The sequence below is a fragment of the Nerophis lumbriciformis genome, linkage group LG24 (genome assembly GCF_033978685.3).
Source record: "Nerophis lumbriciformis linkage group LG24, RoL_Nlum_v2.1, whole genome shotgun sequence".
NCBI lineage: Eukaryota > Metazoa > Chordata > Actinopteri > Syngnathiformes > Syngnathidae > Nerophis > Nerophis lumbriciformis.
The window spans coordinates 18,453,301-18,478,777 of NC_084571.2; the positions used below are offsets into that span (position 1 = coordinate 18,453,301).

The 25,477-nt window shown below is 39.9% G+C and overlaps 1 protein-coding gene across 5 annotated transcripts in view; it reads right to left on the minus strand.

Annotated features, from left to right (window-relative positions):
* wdfy3 (WD repeat and FYVE domain containing 3) overlaps window positions 1–23,766 on the minus strand; it is a 148,500-nt gene extending 124,734 nt beyond the window's left edge. For all 5 annotated transcript variants that reach the window (XM_072915983.1, XM_072915982.1, XM_072915981.1 and 2 more), the window contains exon 1: window positions 23,498–23,766. The gene's annotated coding sequence lies outside the window, so the exon portion shown is untranslated. The remainder of the gene's footprint in view (window positions 1–23,497) is intronic.
* Window positions 23,767–25,477: the final 1,711 nt, after the last annotated feature.

The following is a 25,477-nucleotide window of genomic DNA, read 5'->3' on the forward strand; positions in this document are numbered from 1 at the left end:
GGATGTTCTTGATCACACTGACATCCTCCATGCACTTCTGAATGTATGCGGACACAGACTCTGCATACTCCTCTACACATGTGTGGTGATTTTCGGTGGCGGCTGCTTTGAACATGTCCCAGTCTGTGATTTTGAAGCAGTCTTGTAATGCTGACATTGCTCCCTCTGGCCAGGTCCTCACCTGCTTCACTGTAGCTTGCTTCCTGATCAGCAGGGGCTTGTATGCAGGAATTAGCATCACAGATAGATGGTCTGAGGAGCTGAAGTGGGGGTGTGGTGCAGCTTTATACGCCTGTTTAATATTACTATACACCAAGTCCAATCTGCTTCCACCCCTGGTTGCAAAATTCACATATTGATGGAATTTGCTGCGGAATTAGACAAAAAAAGCATAACATTTGCAAAAAACAGTTAGCACTTTGATGTTAGCGTGTTAGCATGCTAAAAGATAGAAAAATTATATGTTTAATAAACTGTGAAGTATGGGCTGCTTGCATTGCAGCAGGCCCATAATAACAATGATAACATATATTCCAATAATATAATGCTCATTCCATAGGTAAAGGTATGGAGAGGGATCCGAATACTCGCTATGTATAAATTGGCAGCACTTGACCCCTCCTGCTGTGTCTTCTTATTCTCTGGCAGACCAAGAGGCAGCGTTGACTGTAGCCACAAACTACAGTCCCAGACAGTCCCGTTGTAATGTGTTAAAGAGTTCCGTGAGCATCCAGAATTGACTGTCAGTCAGCAGGAAACTCTTACAACAGGACGTTCAACTTTTCTGCTGCTGCAATGTTTTGTCTTCCTCAAACTGCAACCTTTCACACAAACAGGAAGTGGACTGCAATGACCTCCAGATGCCGGACGCTGCAGGCATCTCGTGATGTTGTGTTTTCATCGACTCCTTTTAATTTACAAACCCTGTTTCCATATGAGTTGGGAAATTGTGTTAGATGTAACTATAAACGGAATACAATGATTTGCAAATCATTTTCAACCTATATTCAGTTGAATATGCTACAAAGACAACATATTTGATGTTTTTTGCAAATAATCATTAACTTTAGAATTTGATGCCAGCAACACGTGACAAAGAAGTGGGGAAAGGTGGCAATAAATACTGATAAAGTTGAGGAATACTCATCAAACACTTATTTGGAACATCCCACAGGTGAACAGGCAAATTGGGAACAGGTGGGTGCCATGACTGGGTATAAAAGTAGATTCCATGAAATGGTCAGTAATTCACAAACAAGGATGGGGCGAGGGTCACCACTTTGTCAACAAATGCGTGAGCAAATTGTTGAACAGTTTAAGAAAAACCTTTCTCAACCAGCTATTGCAAGGAATTTAGGGATTTCACAAAGGGTTCAGAGAATCTGGAGAAATCACTGCACGTAAGCAGCTAAGCCCGTGACCTTCGATCCCTCAGGCTGTACTGTATCAACAAGCGACATCAGTGTGTAAAGGATATCACCACATGGGCTCAGGAACACTTCAGAAACCCACTGTCAGTAACTACAGTTGGTCGCTACATCTGTAAGTGCAAGTTAAAACTCTTCTATGCGAAAACCGTTTATCAACAACACCCAGAAACGCCGTCCGCTTCGCTGGGCCTGAGCTCATCTAAGATGAACTGATACAAAGTGGAAAAGTGTTCTGTGGTCTGACGAGTCCACATTTCAAATTGTTTTTGGAAACTGTGGACGTCGTGTCCTCCGGACCAAAGAGGAAAAGAACCATCCGGATTGTTATAGTCGCAAAGTTGAAAAGCCAGCATCCGTGATGGTATGGGGGTGTATTAGTGCCCAAGACATGGGTAACTTACACATCTGTGAAGGCGCCGTTAATGCTGAAAGGTACATACAGGTTTTGGAGCAACATATGTTGCCATCCATGCAATGTTACCATGGACGCCCCAGCTTGTTTCAGCAAGACAATGCCAAGCCACGTGTTACATCAACGTGTCTTCATAGTAAAAGAGTGCAGGTACTAGACTGGCCTGCCTGTAGTCCAGACCTGTCTCCCATTGAAAATGTGTGGCGCATTATGAAGCCTAAAATACCACAACGGAGTTCCCCGGACTGTTGAACAACTTAAGCTGTACATCAAGCAAGAATAGGAAAGAATTCCACCTGAGAAGCTTAAAAAATGTGTCTCCTCAGTTCCCAAACGTTTACTGAGTATTGTTAAAAGGAAAAGCCATGTAACACAGTGGTGAACATGCCCTTTCCCAACTACTTTGGCACGTGTTGCAGCCATGAAAATCTAAGTTAATTATTATTTGTAAAAAAAAAAAAAAAAAAGTTTGTGAGTTTGAACATCAAATATGTTGTCTTTGTAGTGCATTCAGATGAATATGGGTTGAAAAGGATTTGCAAATCATTGTATTCCGTTTATATTTACATCTAACACAATTTCCCAACTCATATGGAAACGGGGTTTGTATACCACTTTATGGATTTAACACATTGTAACTGCTCTCCTTTACTAATTATAATAATCTCATATTTGTCAAGATATTTACACAAAGTTTGCATTTTCTGTCGTCTTCATGTCCGTCCCTGTGGTGTTATTATTTGACTGAATGACGGAACATGAAACTGGTGGCGCTCCTTTAATGAGACCCCACTGCGGGTGTTGCGGGCGGAGGCTTGTCGAGCAACACCATCGCTGCCATGGCCAAAAACAAACAAAACGGGAGCAGGAAGATGCCAGAAAGTAAGGACAAAATCGGGATTTCCTGGCAATAATTGAGAGTTGTGACAGGCAAGCAGAGGAGGCGTACTTTGGGCAACCAGTACTGCATGGAGCGGCATCAGAGAAGAATTCTCACAAGAACTCAAATAAACGCCCGGTCAGATATCAAAACATTTTTGGGGAGAATTATTGATGGTGAGAGTCCCATAAAGTATAAATTGATACTTTTTTCCTACGCTTTGAAACCTGCGGCTTATAAGACGGAGCGGCTAATTTATGGATTTTTCCTCGCTGACAGCAATAATGAAAATAATTTTATGTATAAAAAAAAATAATAAGAAAAAACGCTAACATAAACTTTATTGTTTATGCTATGGCGCCATCTTTTTGACGAATTTGCTCACTGCAGGTGCTACAGTGTCCTTCCATTTATCGGTAGTGCTTTTTTTTTTTCCAACTGGAGCGCTGTTCAATCTTCTAGCCATCCATAGCGTATCTACTCATATGGATTCTTCATTAATCACTCCAAGCAACGTTTGTAAGTTTTAAGAGTCCCTCCTCCATCTCATTGGTAAGCAGGTGTGGATCCAGACTCATGGACCACAGGATCTTTCCAGGACACGCTACAGGAAGTCAGCACAGAACCTGCTAAAAAGACCAGTTGTATCTGCAATGGTTGAAGCAGCGCCACATTCACCTGTCCCGATACTTTTGTCTCTGCTGGTTCTAATTGACTGAACAAGAGTCCAGGGGCCTTCCTATGTCCGGGACCCGCCTAGGCCACGCCTACCTAATAAATAGACAAATCATATTGAAAGTAGCCACGCTGGCCAATTAGCTTTCAGTAGGACTCAGTGGGAGGTGCTTCTTCCTCATCATGGCTGGGAGGTCTGCCAGAACTGTACACAGGCCGGAATAAAAAGGGACTGGTCAGGACAGGAAGAAGGTGAAGAAGAAGATGGATGGGCAGGGCATACAAAAGTCAATGGAGACCGGAGATAAAGTAAGATGGTCGCTGCAATGATACGTACAACTTTAGCAGAGGAGGATTCTGACTACACCCATAAAAATATGAAGAAAGTAGTTGTCTCTATATTGAAGTTATCATCATATATATCTGATGTATCACACCTAAAGACTTGCAAAGTTTGGGAATAAATAGATATGATCAAAATAGTATCAATCTCACGGAGATTACCGGGACATTTTGAGAGATAATGAGGAAGTCAGTCACGTGGTCGTGTGATGTAGAGGAGGAAGCACAGATCCCTTCCCCATCAACAACAATGCTAATCAAGCAGACTTCATGAGAGACAACAACAATTAATTTAGGACAAATTATGATCCAGAGCCTTATAGCTTGAGCCTGAACACGAAGAGGATGAACAATAAGTTTTAGAAGCCGAGTGCTAAACGGATGTAGCTTTATTGTGACACTATAGCATTAGCAGCATTGCTGGCTGCTAAACATACAAACTAACCATAATAAAACAAACACTTACTGTAATATTTCCACTCTCACTGGGATCACATAATTCCGTTTAGATGAAGAATTAATCACACTAAAAAAAGTTGTTCAACTTCTTGGCCATCTTGGGGGATGTGAGAGTGGACCAGCCTGTGGGTCCATGGTCACATTTCTCTCCTAGCAGGTGAGCGATGCATGAATTATAATCTACAATTTACCTTTAGCAAGTTTGACACCAAGCAGAAGTAGCTGTGTGTCAACAATAGCAGCGCAAGCTAGCATTAGCTCACTGCTATCAATGTGTCACTAAAATAGTCTGTCTGCGTAGGAGCTTATAATAACAATACCATTCATATTTGCTTCATATTCAGGTGACCACATGTACATGGAGAGGACCTTCCATCTGTTGACTCAATTGTTTCATATTTATTTACCATTTAGAATGCATAAACATATATAAAAAAATGTGTGTTATTGTTTTGTGAATGTCTTTATTTCCAGTATGACTGCTCTAATAATATGGTCAGAATGCAGACGTGTTACTTTAGTGACGTAGGATCTACGGAAATTACCGATGATAAATGTTAGAATAATTATGTGTAAGTTATCACACAATTCTTATGCTTAAAGGCCGTTGCTATAGTTATTATCAATTGTGCTGAAGTTGTACATTTCTATCTGTGCAAAGGGACAACTTGCAATCTTGGATTGCGAGTCGTCTCGTATCAGTGTTTGTGTCCAGGCCCGGCCTGCTGACTGCCAAGGGCGAACATCGAGTATCTTGACGCAGACAAGGCAGAGACAGGGCGATATCACGAGTGTCAGCACATTTCCATTTCTGAATAATCATATATTGTGTCTAACTGGGTCTGCTGAAATTACCCCCTTCCTTCAGAAGCAGCCTCAGTGATGTAACCAGGGACCTCCCGAATAAATAGTGGAGCACGTGGGCTGTGCCTTAGAGCGTAGGTTGGAACTGTAACTAAGTGTACAGCCCAATACGTCTCTCCTCATGAGTAAAATTTAACTCTGTCTCTGCATGATTCCTTGCTTATTGTCTGTTTGATAGATGTCATCAGTGTTTCAACCTGACAACATTTGGAACGGAAGTTTCAAAATGGCCGACTGAATTTGTGTCATTTTGTGATGTTTCGAGTGTATTTTCACATACTTTGCAGAATGTAAATACAATTGATATGTTTAATCATACAATGAAACACACATAAGCATATACAGTCAACTACTGGTAGTTTAATTTGCAAATAATAATTTACAACACAAAATGTGTTCATGCTGCTTACAGCCATATTGGAGTTTCATGTGAAACTCCAATCTCCAAACATTTCCACGTCAACGTCAGTCTGGACACATCTCAACTTGGTGGTGAAAAATGGCAAGCTTGTTACACGAGGGCCCAGGTGTTGTTGCTCACTGTGGAAAGCCGTGGTTCATCACTTTGTCGTAATTGTCTCTTTGGCAACAAGTGATGGAACAAGTCAGCAGGCACACATGTGAGTCACTGTCAAGCACCCACCAGAAATAGATCTGGGTCTGGGTGGGGGCGACCAGCGTAGAGCCGTGCTAGCACACCCCTGACTGAAGAAGGCCTCACACACAACGAAGCACAATAACAAGTTCCTCTATAGAAGACAGGCTAACTGGCGAGCTAACAAGCTAAATGTTGTTTTTCTAATGACCACTTGAAAGACCTGGTCTGGGCTGAAGGCATGCATGGAATGTGGACTCCTCAGCAAGCAAACGTCAAGTGCCATGAGCATCGCGGGGAGTTAGCGCCAAGAGATGGAGGCAGCCCGTGTCCTGGAAAAGCCCAAAGTCTTCAAAGCGCTCCCGAGAGAGCGTGACGTAACCACGGGAAGGGATTTGGAAGCCGAGGACCGCCAACAGAAAAGAAAGAGGCTCGGTGAGAAAAAGCCCGATTTACATTTGGAGAGAGCTGGACCTCCAGCACCATGATGGAGGACAAGGAAGGGGGTTCATATATATAATGTAGTAACAGACACCTTCATAACAATATGAGACACTTGTGATTTAGGGCTGTATAAGTAAACATTGATTGTGTACAATATACACACTGCAAGTATATATATCATGTAGTAACAGACACCTTCATAACAATATGTAATATGTACAATATACACACTGCAAGTATATGTATAATGTAGTAACAGACACCTTCATAACAATATGTAATATGTACAATATACACACTGCAAGTATATATATAATGTAGTAACAGACACCTTCATAAATTTATGTAATATGTACAATATACACACTGCAAGTATAAATATAATGTAGTAACAGACACCTTCATAACAATATGTAATATGTACAATATACACACGGCAAGTATATATATAATGTAGTAACAGACACCTTCATAACAATATGTACAATATACACACTGCAAGTATATATATAATGTAGTCACAGACACCTTCATAATATGTAATATGTACAATATACACACTGCAAGTATATATATAATGTAGTAACAAACACCTTCATAACAATATGTAATATGTACAATATACAAACTGCAAGTTTATATATACATATATATATATATATATATATATATATATATACAGTGTTTCCCACAGGACAGGCATCTATTTGTGGTGGTGTGGTCGGGGGGTGGGGGGTGGCGGCGGCAGCGGCGATGACCAAGAAGAACACGGAGTTGGAATATAATTACAACATTTTATGTACATATTTATATACAGATTTGAACAATTAGTGATTCACTGAAATATATTTATTAATTGTGGTTCTTACAAAAAATATATCTTATAAAATATAGAAGCTAAAATGTCTCTTAAAGCTCTGCCCCTTTAATTAGTGAATACTAAATAATTTAACTTTAGCCTACTACTACAACCATATTATTTACCAGCAACATGAAGTGAAACAGAGGCAGAGGTGTCCTGCCACAGTCAGTCAACCTCCTTCTCCTCCTGCTGCTGAACAGGTCGCACCTGTGGTCCGGACTGTAGGCCTACCTCCTCTCCAAGTCGAGCCCTTTTCGGCCGTTGAAAATATTTTTCTATACTCATCTGTGTGAAGGAGTGAACATCCAACATTAGAATGTATTACTAACGAGCAGAAGCGCTCTATGTACAGTGCCGTCTAACCTTAAGTGGCAGCAGCTCAACACATGCAGGGTTCAACGTTAAGGTTTTTTTCTACTTGCCCGACTTCTCAAATCTACTTGCCCCAATATTTTTACTTGTCCTGCCTAGGTTTTTTTCTGGCTGTGTAGTGCTCATGGCTTATATCTTACTAAAATTCTTCCCGTTGACTATTTACAACACTACACAGTATTTATTATTATTATTATTATTATCTATAATTACATTTAAATGGCATTGCATACATGTAAAATTAAATGGTATTTCACATTATTTGACCAGTAGCAGTAACACTCATCTGAACAGGTCAGCCACCTGTTTAAAGCCCGATCACAGTTGAAATCTTAAAATGAAGGGCTTTTAATGGCCAAAACATTAACCTGGACAACATTTTAACAGCTGGTTGGCTCAGATTGTATTCTTTTCATTGCATTCACATGCTGCAGTGGACAGTGGACAATTTAGCTTCAGTCCATGTGTGTTTATTGACAACATGGTTATAACCTGGACACGTTAGCTCGTCGGTAGGGTAACACGTGACTTTTACTACGTTCGTCTGCCCCGGCCCACAAGTCAAACAGCGGCGGTGTTAATGAAGCAGCGGATTAACGTTAAATATATGACGAGCCGCGAGCGATGCAGCTATAACATATCTACCTAGAACCTATATTACCCTCGTATTTTGATCCCGTTTCGTCCGTCCCTCTTCTTCTTCTTCTTCTTCTTCTGGCCCACCAGGTGAATTAAGTGCTATTGGCGGAGTTACCGCCACCTACTGCACCGGAGTTGTAACTACAAGCAACATTCACAGACAGTCCCATTGCTTTTATGAGCGGTCGAGCGAGTCAAAAGCCGAAAAATCCATTTGTGGCGGACGTAATTCTTTCGTGGCGGGCCGCCACAAATAAATGAATGTGTGGGAAACACTGCATATATATATATATATATATATATATATATATAATGTAGTAACAGACACCTTCATAACAATATGTACAATATACACACTGCAAGTATATATATAATGTAGTAACAGACACTTTCATAATAATATGTACAATATTAACTTTATTTTAGTCATTTTAATCATTGCCGGAAGTAATTTCCTCTGCGCATTTATTTCCGTTCCCGTAGCAACACACTTCCGATTTCTGGCAACAGCTGTGTTCCTACATTTGGTAACAAAGGCGTGTGTGTTCTAATCATGGCACACTCGGTAACAGACAACAAAGACGACTATTTTTGGACAAATGAGATTTCACAACCTTATCTTTTTGAAGCTGAATATACTTAGGATGAACTGCTGCTTCTAGAAGTGAGCACATAGTAAGGGTGACACGATGGATCAGATGGAAGCCGAGAGAGTGAGGTGAAAGTGACTTTGACAATATAAATGTGGAAATCGAAGCCAAGCTATTTTGACATACGTAAATTGAGTGCTTACCCAAATAAACCGGAAAAAATGTCCCAGGCCAGCTGGACCACACAGACAACTATCCATCAAGTGAGTCACACTTTAAATATTGATCATTATACATCACCATACACTACAGTACATATGCTGTCTGGTTAGATGTGTACAAACAAAACATGAAATAATACTTTACAGCTACTGTAATATGATTGTTCATGTTTATTACTCAGTACAGATTGGTGTCTTATCACATTGTGTTGTGTTTTAAAACTCAAACGTGTTGCACGCACCCGTTGTTACAATAACAATGTTGCTACAGTTTGTTATTATACAGGTTACACAACGTAAATGAAGTATTGTTGACGGTTTTTGAATGCATTTTTAAAGTGATTTAGAGGTAGAATTGATTGCTCCTATAAGCTGCATTACTATCCACCAATAAAGAGACTAATTTTACAAATTAGAATGCAGAAAACCTATTGTCATCTTGTCTCTCATAATGATTGTGAACCATAGGCGAAAAAAAAAGTGCAGTTCCCCTTTAAGAAGAAATACTTCTCACAGGACTTTTCTTCACCAAGGTGGACTTTTACAGTGATTTCATATCACGGTTATCATTATTAAAGCCATATTGTTGAATGTGCTCAAAACTTACTTATACACACACTGAAATATTTAGAACGTTTTTTTGGGTTGTTTTTTTTATAAATAAAATAGACACACTGTTAAAAAAAGGCACTACTTTGTCTTAATATTTTATCTGTTTTAATGGCTAAACGTTTATTGTGTTAAATATTAAAATTTAATGTAGCACTTTAACATTTATTTTAATGAAAAGTGCTAACAAATAAAATATTTTAATATTACATGGCGTCCTACTCTATTCAGCGGTCCTTGAATGCACCGTAAAACACCTCCATCTGGTATAGAAGGATGACTCACAGCTTGTAGGTTCAACGTACAGAAATAAATATCTTAGTTGCTCACACAGTAATGTGTTTATATACGTTTAGATTAGGGGATGTCCTTTCTTCATGGGGAAAGTCATTGATGTCTCTTGTTTTCTTGTTAGCATTTAAGCTAGTGAACTGGTGCCAGTCAGTCTGTGAGTTTATCAAATTGCAGTCATAAATCTCGCTTTTTCTACCATTTTCATTTCAAAGAGTGGGGAGTTTTACCGCAGTCATCATTGATAGCGTTTATTGTCCGGCCCCTATCACGTGGAGACATTTATTTTTTTTAACCCAGCAGCAAAAGGAAACATGCACGTTACCGCAAGCCGTTAAGCAGTGTGAAATGTAGACAAAAGGTTGCAACGGCTGATTGTCATCAAGTCCAAACAGGAGTAGAGGTGACACCTCGGCCTTGTTTATTTGGGCCTTTAGCAAACATTGTCTGGCTTGGGGGACATAAAGGGCGGAGTCATGGCATCCACCAGCAGCTCGTAAACTTGCCATGCGGTTTCTCATCCAGCTGTTTGCCCCGATAAACGCTTTTAAAAAGGCCAATGTGGAGGTCAGCAGCTGAAAGATTTCCAGTGGAGGCTGACATTTGCATGGCTATCTGCCACAAAGATACACTGTAACACACCTGGGGCCTCATGTAACAAGCGTGATACTTGATAATAAATTGAGTAATCAGACGAGAGTCAAAGTCTTCCGTATCCTTTTTGATATGCTGGTATGTGTACATAAAAAAAAATGCAAACCAAATAATTGTATATTTTTCACATGAAACTAATCTGGCTGTGAGCAGGGGACTTTGTAAATTATAAAAATGATATTAATACTGGGATCAAAGCCATGTTGATTGCGATGTAAAAAAGAAACGTGCATGGATTTGTGCGTGTGTACACTTGAATACATCTGAATTTTTTCTTGCGTACAATGTTTTCTGGGTTTGGATATGTGTATATTTTTAGTAAGAAATACACTCAGCTCTTCATTGCTTGGATTTTACTGACGTCACGTCCTGACCATTAAACATGCGTGCTGGTCAAGCTAGTTTTGTTCTCAATGGCCACTCGGCGCCATTTAACCTTTCTCGAAGAAAAAATGCACTTTGCTAGTGTTGTTTTCGGCTGTATGAGTCATTTAAATTGCAAAAAGGATCAACGTTCCATCAGAGTTCCTCGAGAGCAAATCAAAAAGAGAGGAAGAGTGCAAGATTTTACAAAACAGCGACGAGAAAATCATGCAGCTCACATTCCAGTCCAAGGGAGCACAGTCGAAGAATGTTTGCAGTGACCACTTTGTTAAAGGTTTTTAGATATATTTTAACGGTTATTAGGTCCCATTTAAGTATTAACTTGATATTATTTGTATTTCTTAAACACATGTTTGTGTTTCCAAAAGAACCAACTAGCAAGTCTTAATCAAATGTGAGCAAAACCTAAAGGAGTTAAGCTTTTACCAAAGACAATCATATAAATGAATCTTTCAGCACATACACAATGTTGACATCTACAGTATAGTTATATTTTGATAAACAATCATACATGAATCTTTCAGCACATACACAATGTTAACATCTATAGTTATATTTTGATAAACGATCATAAATGAATCTTTCAGCACATACACAATGTTGACATCTATAGTTATATTTTGATAAACAATCATAAATGAATCTTTCAGCACGTACACAATGCTGACATCTAAGGTTATATTTTCATAAACAATCTTAAATGAATATTTCAACACATACACAATGTTGACATCTATACTTATATTTTGATAAACAATCATAAATGAATCTTTCAGCACATACACAATGTTGACATCTATAGTTATATTTTGATAAACAATCATAAATGAATTTTTCAGCACGTACACAATGCTGACATCTAAGGTTATATTTTCATAAACAATCTTAAATGAATATTTCAACACATACACAATGTTGACATCTATACTTATATTTTGATAAACAATCATAAATGAATCTTTCAGCACATACACAATGTTGACATCTATAGTTATATTTTGATAAACAATCATAAATGAATTTTTCAGCACGTACACAATGCTGACATCTAAGGTTATATTTTCATAAACAATCTTAAATGAATATTTCAACACATACACAATGTTGACATCTATACTTATATTTTGATAAACAATCATAAATGAATCTTTCAGCACATACACAATGTTGACATCTATAGTTATTTTTTCATAAACAATCAAATTAATATTTCAGCACATACACAATGTTGACATCTATAGTTATATTTTGATAAACAATCATAAATTAATATTTCAGCACATACACAATGTTGACTTCTATAGTTATATTTTGATAAACAATCATAAATGAATCTTTCAGCACATACACAATGTTGACATCTATCGTTATATTTTGATAAACAATCATAAACGAATCTTTCAGCACATACACAATGTTGACATCTATAGTTATATTTTGATAAAAACACTACTCGTAAACGGCGCGTGGAACAACAACAACAACAAACATGGCTGTAGACGCGAAGTTAAATCTTTAAATACAACTTTACCCTTACAAGAATGATACATATTTATCGGGGAGTGTTGCTACCAATGTCCTTGACCCAGACACACACAAAGAAGTTGTAGACCTCATGCTTTTACAAGTTGTCATCTGTTTTGTCCTGTAAAATTATGTCTTGAGCACAATAGTTCAATATGTCTGAGAACATATAATCACTATCACTCCACAAATCTTTGTGTTCATGTCATCATCATTGCACGTAACGTCACAAATGTACACACCCCCCTTACAGACACTGCAAATGTCCAACGTCTATGCTAATTCTACAGCATTGGAAGTAGCATAACGCCTGAAGACAACTAGGAAGCAGAAAGGGATCATGGAGTGGTGTGCTTGTGCACATCATGGTCTTCCTGTGTCACTACTTCCTGCCTGCCGGGTGCTGATGCTGACCGTCTCCCGGCACCACGCCGTACATGTTGAGTATGGATGCTCACGGCTGCGGCATTGAACGGGAGGGCTCAAGCACACCGATAAAAACAATACAAATATCAAGACACTACCCTACGGCGAGTAAGAGCAAACATCCGTCACCGCGGAGACCGCTTGTTGTTTTTCTCTCTCTCCCCTACCTGCTGTTCTCTCGCTGGCCAGCCAGCATCTCCCCTCAGCAGAATACAACCGTCTGATTGACAATCTTTTGACGCTCGGCTACAGACGCTCACTTCCTGGGAACGCACGTCTGTCTGACGAGGAGAGGCAGTGATGGCCGTGTCATGCCTTGCCCTTGCCGCCGCGTGAGAAGGGGGGGAAGAGCGGAGACATGGCGGTGCCGGTGGCTTTGTTTGCCAGACCGTCCAGTGTGTGTGTGTGTGTGTGTGTGTGTGTGTGTGTGTGTGTGGCTCGCAGGGACTGGTGCAGCTGATCCCCCCCTGACACTGGTAGGGTGTACGCAGCCTTGAAGAGGAAAGGGTGGAGGCGAGCGGCCAATGCAGCCCGAGGAACACAGCATTTAGCCAAGAATATAAGACTTTTTACCACCAAACACTAGTTTGTTACACAACAAGATGGTACATTACACATACATTAAATATGATGTAAATATGGTACATTAAATCTGATGTAAATATGGTACATTACAGGTACATTAAATATGATGTAGGTATGGTACATTACACGTACATTAAATATGATGTAAATATGGTACATTAAATATAATGCAAGTATGGTACATTACAGGTATACTAAATATAATGCAAGTATGGTACATTATAAGTACATTAAATCTGATGTAAATATGGTACATTACAGGTAAATAAAATATGATGCAAGTAGGGCTGGGCGATATATCGATATACGCGATATATCGCGGGTTTGTCTCTGTGCGATATAGAAAATGACTATATCGTGATATTCAAGTATGCGTTCTCACGCAGTTGCTTTTAGCTGCTGGCATTACACTACAGGCTCTGCTCGCTCTTTCCTGTGTCTCCTTTTCACAGACAGACAAGCGCACCTTCTTACACATGTTACATACTGTCACGTCATACGTCACATACGTATACGCCCTCGCGCAGCAAAGAGGTAGCAACATGGGTAACGTTAGCTGTGATGCTAGCGCAGCCGTGCGAATGGTAATACGAGAGAGAGAAGGTGCGAATCTGGTAACAAATGAAGGAATAATTAATTCCCCCAAAAAAGAGCAGGGAGTCTATCGTCTGGCGGTGGTTTGGCTTCAAGTGGGAATATGTCGAACAGACAACCGTAATTTGTCAAGTGTGGGGCAAAAGCGTTGCTATAAAAAGTAGCATTCCTGCTAATATGTAGCATCATTTGAAAAGTCACCTGCTAGAGAATGAAGAGTGCTTACTCCGCATGTCAACATCTCCGTTCGGTGCCACACGCCCACACCATCAAAATGCAGAGGCAAACATTTCCAGATCAACACCGTATGAAAAAATAGTGATTTTTTTAGTTGTGATTTCCTTTTCTGCATGAAAGTTTTAAAGTAGCATATATTAATGCAGTATGAAGAAAAATGTTTTAATGTAGACACGTAGAATCATCATACTGCTGTGATTATATTAGGGCTGCAACAACTAATCGATTAAATCGATTAAAATCTATTATAAAAATAGTTGGCGATTAATTTAGTCATCGATTCGTTGGATCTATGCTATGCGCATGCGCAGAGGCAATTTTTTTTATAAACCTTTATTTATAAACTGCAACATGTACAAACAGCTGAGAAACAATAATCAAAATAAGTATGGTGCCAGTATGCTGTTTTTTCCCCCCAATAAAATACTGGAAAGGATAGAAATGTAGTTTGTCTCTTTTATCCGATTATTAATCGATTAATCGAAGTAATAATCGATTATCAAATGAATCGTTAGTTGGAGCCCTAGATTATATGCATCAAGTGTTCATTCAAGGCTAAGGCAAAATATCGAGATATATATCGTGTATCGCGATATGGCCTTAAAATATCGCGCTATTAAAAAAAGGCCATATCGCCCAGCCCTAGATGTAAGTATGGTACATTATAAGTACATTAAATATGATGTAAATATGGTACATTAAAGGTACACTAAATATAAGTATGGTACATTATAAGTACATTAAATATGATGTAAGTATGGTACATTACAGGTATACTAAATATGATGTAAGTATAGTACATTATAATTACATTAAATATGATGTAAGTATGGTACATTACAGGTACATTAAATATGATGTAAATATGATACATTCCAGGTACATTAAATATGATGTAAGTATGGTACATTACATGTACATTAAATATGATGTGAGTATGGTACATAACAGGTACATTAAATATGATGTAAGTATGGTACATTACAGGTATACTAAATATGATGTAAGTATGGTACATTATAAGTACATTAAATATGATGTAAGTATGGTACATTATAAGTACATTAAATATGATGAAAATATGGTACACTACAGGTACATTAAATATGATGTAAGTATGGTACATAACAGGTACATTAAATATGATGAAAATATGGTACATTACAGGTACAATAAATATGATGTGAGTATGGTACATAACAGGTAAATTAAATATGATGTAAGTATGGTACATAACAGGTACATTAAATATGATGTAAATATGGTACATTATAAGTACATTAAATATGATGTAAATATGGTACATTGCAGGTACACTAAATATGATGTAAGTATGGTACATTATACGTACATTAAATATGATGTAAATATGGTAAACTACAGGTACATTAAGTATGATGTAAGTATGGTACATTATAAGTACATTAAATATGATGTAAGTATGGTACATTACAGGTACATCAAATATGATATAAATATGGTACATTACAGGTACATTAAATATAATGTAAGTATGGTACATTACATGTACATTAAATATGATGTAAGTATGGTACATAACAGGCACACTAAATATGATGTAAGTATGGTACATTATAAGTACATTAAATATGATGTAAATATGGTACACTACAGGTACATTAAATATGATGTATATATTGTACATTATAAGTTCATTAAATATGATGTACATATGGTAAATTACAGGTACATTAAATATGATGTAAGTATGGTACATTACAGGTACACTAAATATGATGTAAGTATGGTACATTACAGGTACATTAAATATGACGTAGATATGATACATTACAGGTACACTAAATATGATGTAAGTATGGTACATTACAGGTACATTAAATATGATGTAAAAATGTTTATTTACATACTTTAATTGTTTCCAAACCGTGTCTGTAACGTGGCAGTAAAATGGATGATCAAACAAAACAGAAGTCATTGTCATGGACCCACTAGCTGCGGAATCTAGCTTTCCAAAAAGCTAAACAGACTCAATAACTCCACGGTGACATTTTGGTGAATTTAGTGAGGAATTTGTACTGTACAAAAAGAATGAGAATAAGTTAAAAATACTAACACAGACACTCGTAAACATGTTAGCATATTAGCTAATGCTAACGGCACCAGCTTGATTACATTACAATAGGACGTACAAATATGCACGAAAACACTCCTACAGACATCACACATGGGACGCTTTAGTAAGTAAGAATAGTTTTAGTCATGTTGTAAAACTAACAAACGTTGCTTGGAGTGATGACTGAAGAATCCATACGAGTAGAAACACTATGGACGGCTAGAAAACTAAACTTCCGGTTGAAAGTACTAAATGGAAGAACACTGCAGCACCTGCAGTGAGCGAACTCGTCCAAAAGATGGCGCCACAGCACAAACAATAAAATGCTTTCTCACTCTATATGCTTGTTGTTTTTGTTTGAAATTAGTTTTAATAATACACCTCATGGTGCAACCTGGACACATCATCAGTGATTCTCCCGGGGTCATAGGGTGTTTCGGGTCTTAATCAAACACCCTTACCCGGGCGACCCAGCTGAGGGTGATCAGTCCCTCGACTTGTGTCCAGGTAGCGCTCTACGCCACGCGTCCCCCCTCCGACGGTCTGCCCTGGGGCTGCGCCGGTGGTGCTTGGAGGTTCTGGGCACTGTGGGGAGTGTCCGGGCCTAGATCCTCCTCCATCTCATCAGGTATAATTTATATTATGGCCAATCTATAAATTAGCCACACCGTTTTTATAAGCCGCAGGATTCAAAGTGTAGGAAAAAATTATACGGAATTTGCAGCATATGTTGTTATCTACAGCTGAAATTAACCTTAAGGACTCACCTGACCCTCATGAATTCATCCGACGGTCTCACTGTTGGACACCGCGGACTAAAGCCTGACTTTTTATGAACAATTCGGTACACTTCATTTTTGAAATCATATCATTTTGTACAGGATATTATTGCTTTGTATTCCATTTACTGACACTTCAGTAAGGGAAATATGAGCTGAAATGTTCCATTGGTATCAGTGTAGAACTCCATACGTCATCGGCCTGATTTGTAGAAACAACCTGAACTGTGAAGTGTGGTGGAAACATGAACCACACACTTCTACAGGAACCTCTAGTTCCAGGAACCTACATTTCCAGGTACGAGAGGAACTTCAAGTTAGTGAACCTTTGGTGGGAAGAGGCCTCATGTTTGTTTACTTCCTGATGTTACCCATGTTTGTGCAGCAGTATCTAGTTGTTGTGGACCATTACACAATGTGTTGTGGATCATCTGAAAGTAAACGAGACAATAAATCTCGGAGATGGTTAAAGGAGCCATATGTGAAAATGTGGCCAGAAATGGTACTGCAATCACGTTCAAAATTCTGCAGTCCCCTCCCTCTCTCCCTGACTGAGGTTGCCAGATACGTAGCCGAATCCAGCTGGATGGACTGGGCTACTCCAAGGAACTTCAAACTTCCACAGCCTCTTACTAGGGGTTGAGGTGCTGGGACCATAATAGCTGAATAGACAATGTCAATAACAGCTGAATAGACAATGTCAATAACAAATCAATAACCAACACATTTTACACAGCAACGAGGCTATTTTCAGGAAGAAGTACATCATGCCTGCGGACAATATCACAACAAATGGCAATCATATGGTTATTATCAGTACTATCACAAAACAAAGACTAAAACCAACTACAACCAACGAGTATAGGTTGATTGGCAACACTAAATTGGCCCTATTGTGTGAATGTGAGTGTGAATGTTGTCTGTCTATCTGTGTTGGCCCTGCGATGAGGTGGCGACTTGTCAAGGGTGTACCCCGCCTACCGTCCGAATGTAGCTGAGATAGGCTCCAGCGACCCCCCGCCACCCCAAAAGGGAAAAGCGGTAGAAAATGGATGGATGGATGCTTAGCAGCCTAATGTACGCCCAACACTAAAAAAGAGACATCTTACCATGGTATGCGTATAGGCTACTGTTTCAAACCTTTCATATTTCATATTATGTAGTCCACAATATGCAAACACCAATGAGGAATTCTTGGCTGTCTCCATACGTTTCACATTGCCATGACAGCCGTGCTAATGTTGGAACCATTTCCTCAGCGTATCAGCATATTGAGGAGGAAATAGGCACTGACACTACCCATATCCACACAGGTTTTATTTGTTCAAAATATATGTTGCCCTGTCAGTTGGATGACACATGCACATACAGGCTAACGAGCATATATTTCCCCTGTTAGGCTGTATGTCCATGTATGGGACGGCGTGGCGAAGTTGGTAGAGTGGCCGTGCCAGCAATCGGAGGGTTGCTGGTTACTGGGGTTCAATCCCCACCTTCTACCATCCTAGTCACGTCCGTTGTGTCCTTGGGCAAGACACTTCACCCCTTGCTCCTGATGGCTGCTGGTTAGCGCCTTGCATGGCAGCTCCCGCCATCAGTGTGTGAATGTGTGTGTGAATGGGTGAATGTGGAAATACTGTCAAAGCGCTTTGAGTACCTTGAAGGTAGAAAAGCACTATACAAGTATAACCCATTTATCATTTATTTATCATTGTCCGGGCTAGCATGCTAACATTGGCTGCAGGAACATACTATCTTTGTTAGACAAGATCATAGACTGTATTGGACAATATAGTTGACATACCAAATGTCCATTTCCATTTATTACAAGTAATAAGAAAAGGTAATGATGACTTGACATGAAAGTATTACATATGGCTCCTTTAAGTGAGGCATACGTAGAGCAAGTCTTTCTGGAAGTGCAACACGGCCTTAAGCAAGTAAGAAGATACTGTTGCAGCTCTGCTCTTTGTTACCTCTTGTTTTTATGGGTTTGCCACTTTGTCTCACCTGGATCAGGTGCCTTTAAGGCTTGGCCACGCCCCACTCTCTTCTGGAAACCACCTCCCATTTTTATTTGTCCTGAATATCGGTTGGATGTTTTCACGACGGCGGAGAGACAGAGGATGAAGCCCGTCGCTCTGATATCTGCAGCAGTGGCGCCTGGAATTATTCAACTATTCAGATGAGAAACCAGTTCCAAAGAACCTGAGGGCCCTCCAAATGTGACAAAGTGATTACTGATGAAATCTGCACTGATTTCAACAACCAGCATACAAAGGTTCATTTTGACCAAGACCTCATGTCAAATAACAACACACACAACATCTCCAGCGCACTCAGCATGGAACATGTTTTTGCCGCTCAGCTGGCTCGGGTGACAAGCGTGACGTTCCCCTGGTACTAATTAACTTTTATTCTCTCCTGCTTTATTACAACCGCTCCTTCTCCATAAACAACAACCAGCTCACACACACACACACACACACACACACACACACACACACACACACACACACACACACACACACACACACACACACACACACACACACACACACACACACACACACACACACACACACACACACTTGGAGTGGGACTCCTCCAGGGACGAAGTTTGCATGTGTAACAACATAGCTTCACATCATTCAATACCAGCAAATAAACTACCTGTATGTTTGTATTACACGTGTAACGCAATAAGTGCAACACTTCATGTTTCTATTACACATGTTGCCATGCTTTCAATGGAAACATACCAATGTACTACTGGTACATGTGTAACAGCATGTGTCTATTACACCTGTTACCATGCTTTCATTAGAAACTTACCAATGTACTACTGATACATTGTGTAACAGCATGTGTAACCCTTCACGTTTTTATTACACATGTTACCATGCTTTCATTAGAGACATACCAATGTCAGTGTTTCCCACACATTCATTTATTTGTGGCGGCCCGCCACGAAAGAATTATGTCCGCCACAAATGGATTTTTCGGCTTTTGACTCGCTCGACCGCTCATAAAAGCAATGGGACTGTCTGTGAATGTTGCTTGTAGTTACACCTCCGGTGCAGTAGGTGGCGGTATGCATTGTAACTCCGCCAATAGCACTTAATTCACCTGGTGGGCCAGAAGAAGAAGAAGAAGAGGGACGGACGGACGGGACCAAAATACTCGCCGACTACTTTTCATAATGATGGCGCTTCCTACGTTTCTACCTCAAACGTCCAAAAGCTGCTGAAAGCCTTGATCCAGGATGCCATGGGGAAAAAAACTTAAATGGTGCCTTTTGGCGATAGTTAGCAGCTTGGTGGCTCATAGCCGGCTAGCTAACGCTTGCTAGCGTGGTAGCATTGCTTCATTTTTACAGGTGTTATAGGTAGATAGGTTATAGCTGCATCGCTCGCGGCTCGTCATATATTTAATGTTAATCCGCGATTTCACCGAGCGTTTCACTGACGGTTTCGCCTGACGCTGCTTCATTAACACCGCCGCTGTTTGACTCGGTCACCTGTTTTCATACCGACGAGCTAACGTGTCCAGGTTATAACCCTGTTGTCAATAAACACACATGGACTGAAGCTAAATTGTCCACTGTCCACTGCAGCATGTGAATGCAATGAAAAGAATAAAATCTGAGCCAACCAGCTGTTAAAATGTTGTCCAGGTTAATGTTTTATTAAAGGCCCTTCATTTCAAGATTTCAACTGTGATTGGGCTTTAACCAGGTGGCTGACCTGTTCAGATGAGTGTAACTGCTACTGGTCAAATAATGTGAAATACCATTTAATTTTACATGTATGCAATGCCATTTAAATGTAATTATAGATAATAATAATAATAATAAATACTGTGTAGTGTTGTAAATAGTCAACGGGAAGGATTCTAGTAAGATATAAGCCATGAGCACTACACAGTCAGAAAAAAACCTAGGCAGGACAAGTAAAAATATTGGGGCAAGTAGATTTGAGAAGTCGGGCAAGTAGAAAAAAACCTTAACGTTGAACCCTGCATGTGTTGAGCTGCTGGTTAGACGGCACTGTACATAGAGCGCTTCTGCTCGTTAGTAATAAATTCTAATGTTGGATGTTCACTCCTTCACACAGATGAGTATAGAAAAATATTTTCAACGGCCGAACAGGGCTGGACTTGGAGAGGAGGTAGGCCTACAGTCCGGACCACAGGTGCGACCTGTTCAGCAGGAGGAGGAGGAGGAGGTTGACTGACTGTGGCAGGACACCTCTGCCTCTGTTTCACTTCATGTTGCTGGTAAATAATATGGTTGTAGTAGTATGCTAAAGTTGAATTATTTAGTATTCACTAATTAAAGGGGCAGAGCTTTAAGAGACATTTTAGCTTTTATATTTTATAAGATATATTTTTTGTAAGAACCACAATTAATAAATATATTTCAGTGAATCACTAATTGTTCAAATCTGTATATAAATATGTACATAAAATGTTGTAATTATATTCCAACTCCGCGTTCTTCTTGGTCATCGCCGCTGCCCCCCCCCGCCGACCACACCACCACAAATAGATGCCTGTCCTGTGGGAAACACTGAATGTACTACAGATACATGTGTAACACTTCATGTTTCTATTACACATGCTTTCATTAGAAACATACCAATGTACTACTGATACATGTGTAACACTTCATGTTTCTATTACACATGTTACCATGCTTTCATTGGAAACTTACTAATGTACTACTGATACATTGTGTAACAGCATGTGTAACACTTCATGTTTCTATTACACACGTTACCATGATTTCATTAGAGACATACCAATGTACCACTGATACACGTGTAACACTTCATGTTTCTATTACACATGTTACCATGCTTTCATTATAAACTTACCAATGTACTACTGATACATGGGTAACAGCATGTGTAACACTTCATGTTTCTATTACACATGTTGCCATGCTTTCATTAGAGAAATACCAATGTACTACTGATACATGTGTAACACTTCATGTTTCTATTTCACATGTTACCATGCTTTCATTAGAAACTTACCAATGTACTACTGATACACGTGTAACAGCATGTGTAACACTTCATGTTTCTGATACACATGTTACCTTGCTTTCATTAGAAACATACCATAGCACTACTGATACATGTGTTACAGCATGTGTAACACTTTGTTTCAATTACACAACAGTTACCGTGCTTTCATACTGTAACATGTCATGTATTACTGCTATAAGTGTAACAGGCTTGCAAACAGTATATCATGCATGTAACATTAAATAAATTAGTAATAGGTCTGATTGTACTGGAGGACAATATGAAAATACTATATTTGTGTTACACAAGTAACACATAAAAAATAAAAACATCATGTGTTTGTATTACACGTATAATGCATACAGTAAATCATGCATGTAACACCAAAGACATATACGTGCTAGGTGTGTTGTACAGAGGAGGACATATGAAAATAGTATGCTTGTGTTACATGAGAGTGTTACACCAAATAAATAAGTATGAAGTGTGTTGTACAGGAGGACATGAAAGTATTGTTTGTGTTACACATGTAACACCTTAAGAGTGTAACACCTAATGTAACATCAAATAAATAAATAAAAAGTGTGTTGTACAGGGGGACATAGGAAAATATTATGTTTGTGTTACACATGTAACACTTTAAGAGTGTAACATAAACATAACATAAAATAAGTACTAGGTGTGTTGGTACTGGAGGACATATGAAGAAAACATGACTGGGCTCAGTTCTGGTTCTGGCTGAGTAAGCAGCCCGCATCCAGAGACAAACTACAACAAGACCATAGATCATTAATAAAATGCTAGTCATTTCCTTTGTAACGTAACCGTCGAACCGAGTCACCCCTGCGACTGTACATGTAGTTAGTTAGCAATGAAGGGTAGTTAGTTAGCAATGAAGGGTAGTTAGTTAGCAAGAAAGGGTAGTTAGTTAGCAACAAAATGATAGTTAGTTAGCAATGGAGGATAGTTAGTTAGCAATGAAGGGTAGTTAGTTAGCATGAAGGGTAGTTAGTTAGCCAGGGTAGTCTGTTAGCAACGAAGGGTAGTTAGTTAGCATGAAGGGTAGTTAGTTAGCAATGAAGGGTAGTTAGTTAGCATGAATGGTAGTTAGTTAGCACCAAGGGGTAGTTAGTTAGCATGCAGGCTAGTTAGTTAGCAATGAAGGGTAGTTAGTTAGCATGAATGGTAATTAGTTAGCAATGATGGGTAGTTAGTTAGCATGAAGGGTAATTAGTTAGCATGGAGGGTCGTTAGTTAGCATGAAGGGTAGTTAGTTAGCATAAAGGAGATCCGTTAGCTAGCAGCCTCGCAGCATCTGCAGCACGACTTGGGCTAAAGTGTGACATTTAGCAGAAAGACGACGCAAGAGGACTCTTCTGTCCGTGAAACACAACACTTTGTAAGCGAGCTGCCTTCAGAAAGAGACGAGATTAAACACTTGTGTCGATGCTAAGTGCTAGCAGCGCCAAGCTAGCTAAGCTCCATGTAGCCTAGAACCTACCAGCCAGCAGCGGTCACAGCTCAACACTCAGCCCGCTATGACACACTGCGTAGGTTAGCTCCAGGCGGGGCCCTCCGTGTCCATCCATAGGTTACATTCGACGTGTTAGTCCACGAGTGATCGCAACGCCCTCTTCTCCTTCATCGCTGGTAGCCATTTTTCTCCCCTCGACATCCACATAATAGCAAGGATCGTCCCGACAACGTCCTGACCGCGAGCATCCTCCTGTGGAGCGCAGCAGCCCGGACAACATTGTGAGGAACACAGCTGACATCTAGCGGAGGAACAGAAGAAGACACCACCCGGGCAACATTATGAGGAACACAGCAGACATCTAGTGGAGGAACAGAAGAAGACACCACCCGGACAACATTGTGAGGAACACAGCTGACATCTAGCGGAGAAACGGAAGAAGACACCACCCGGACAACATTGTGAGGAACACAGCTGACATCTAGCGGAGGAACGGAAGAAGACACCACCCGGACAACATTGTGAGGAACACAATGGCGTCAAGTAGTGATGGGTTGATGAGGCGTCATGAAGCGTTTCGACACATTGCAAAACTGTATTGATACTGTGTCGATACTGTGTCACTAAATACTGACATCTGCTGGACATTAAAAATCCCTACAGGCAACCTATGGACCGACTCAACTGACACTGATTTTATGCCCTAGTACAGGGGTCACCAACCTTTTTGAAACCAAAAACTACTTCTTGGGTACTGATTAATGCGAAGGGCTACCAGTTTGATACACACTTAAATAAATAAATATATTGTCATTTGTAAGTTACACGTAAGTGTGATTTAAACAAAAATAGCTAAATAAATAAATGTATATATATAAAAAAAAAAAGGGTATTTCTGTCTGTCATTCCGTCGTACATTTTTTTTTCCTTTTACGGAAGGTTTTTTTGTAGAGAATAAATTATGAAAAAAAACACTTAATTGAACGGTTTAAAAGAGGAGAAAACAAGAAAAAATTTAAAATAACATTTTGAAACATAGTTTATCTTCAATTTCGACTCTTTATAATTCAAAATTCAACCGACAAAAAGAAGAGAAAAACTAGCTTATTTGAATCTTTTTGAAAAAATTTAAAAAAGAATTTATGGAACATCATTAGTAATTTTCCTTAAGGCTCTGGATGATGTGGGGCTGTCTTGGTTGACAAGACTCTTCAACATCGCGTGGACATCGGGGGAGGTACCGCTGGATTGGCAGACCGGGGTGGTGGTTCCTCTCTTTAAGAAGGGGAACCGGACGGTGTGTTCCAACTATCGTGGGGTCGCACTCCTCAGCCTTCACGTTAAGGTCTATTCAGGTGTACTGGAGAGAAGGCTACGCCGGATAGTCAAACCTCGGATTCAGGAGGAACAGGTTGGTTTTCGTCCTGGTCGAGGAACGGTAGACCAGCTCTATACTCTCGGCAGGGTCCTTGAGGGTGCATGGGAGTTTGCCCAACCAGTCTACATGTGCTTTGTGGACTTAGAGAAGGCATTCGATCGTGCCCCCCGGGAAGTCCAGCAGAGTCTCCTGTCAGAGAGAGTTTCAATTCCCACCTCCCGTAGAACTTTGAACATGTCACGAGGGAGGTTCTGGACGTTGAGTCCGAGTGGACTCTGTTCCGTACCTCTATTGTCGAGGCAACCGATTGGAGCTGTGGTCGCAAGGTGGTTGGTGCCTGTCGTGGCGGTAATCCTAGAACCCGCTGGTGGACACCAGGGGTTGAGGGGTGCCGTCAAGCTTGGGTCCTTTTGGCTCATGGGAATCCAGAGGCAGCGGACAGGTACCGACAGGCCCAGCGGTGTGCAGCTTCAGCGGTCACGGAGGCAAAAACTCGGACATGGGAGGAGCTCGAACCCGTTTCCAGTGAGGGTTGGACCCCGCCAAGGCTGCCCTTTGTCACCGATTCTGTTTATAACTTTTATGGACAGAATTTCTAGGCGCAGTCAGGGCGTTGAGGGGATCTGGTT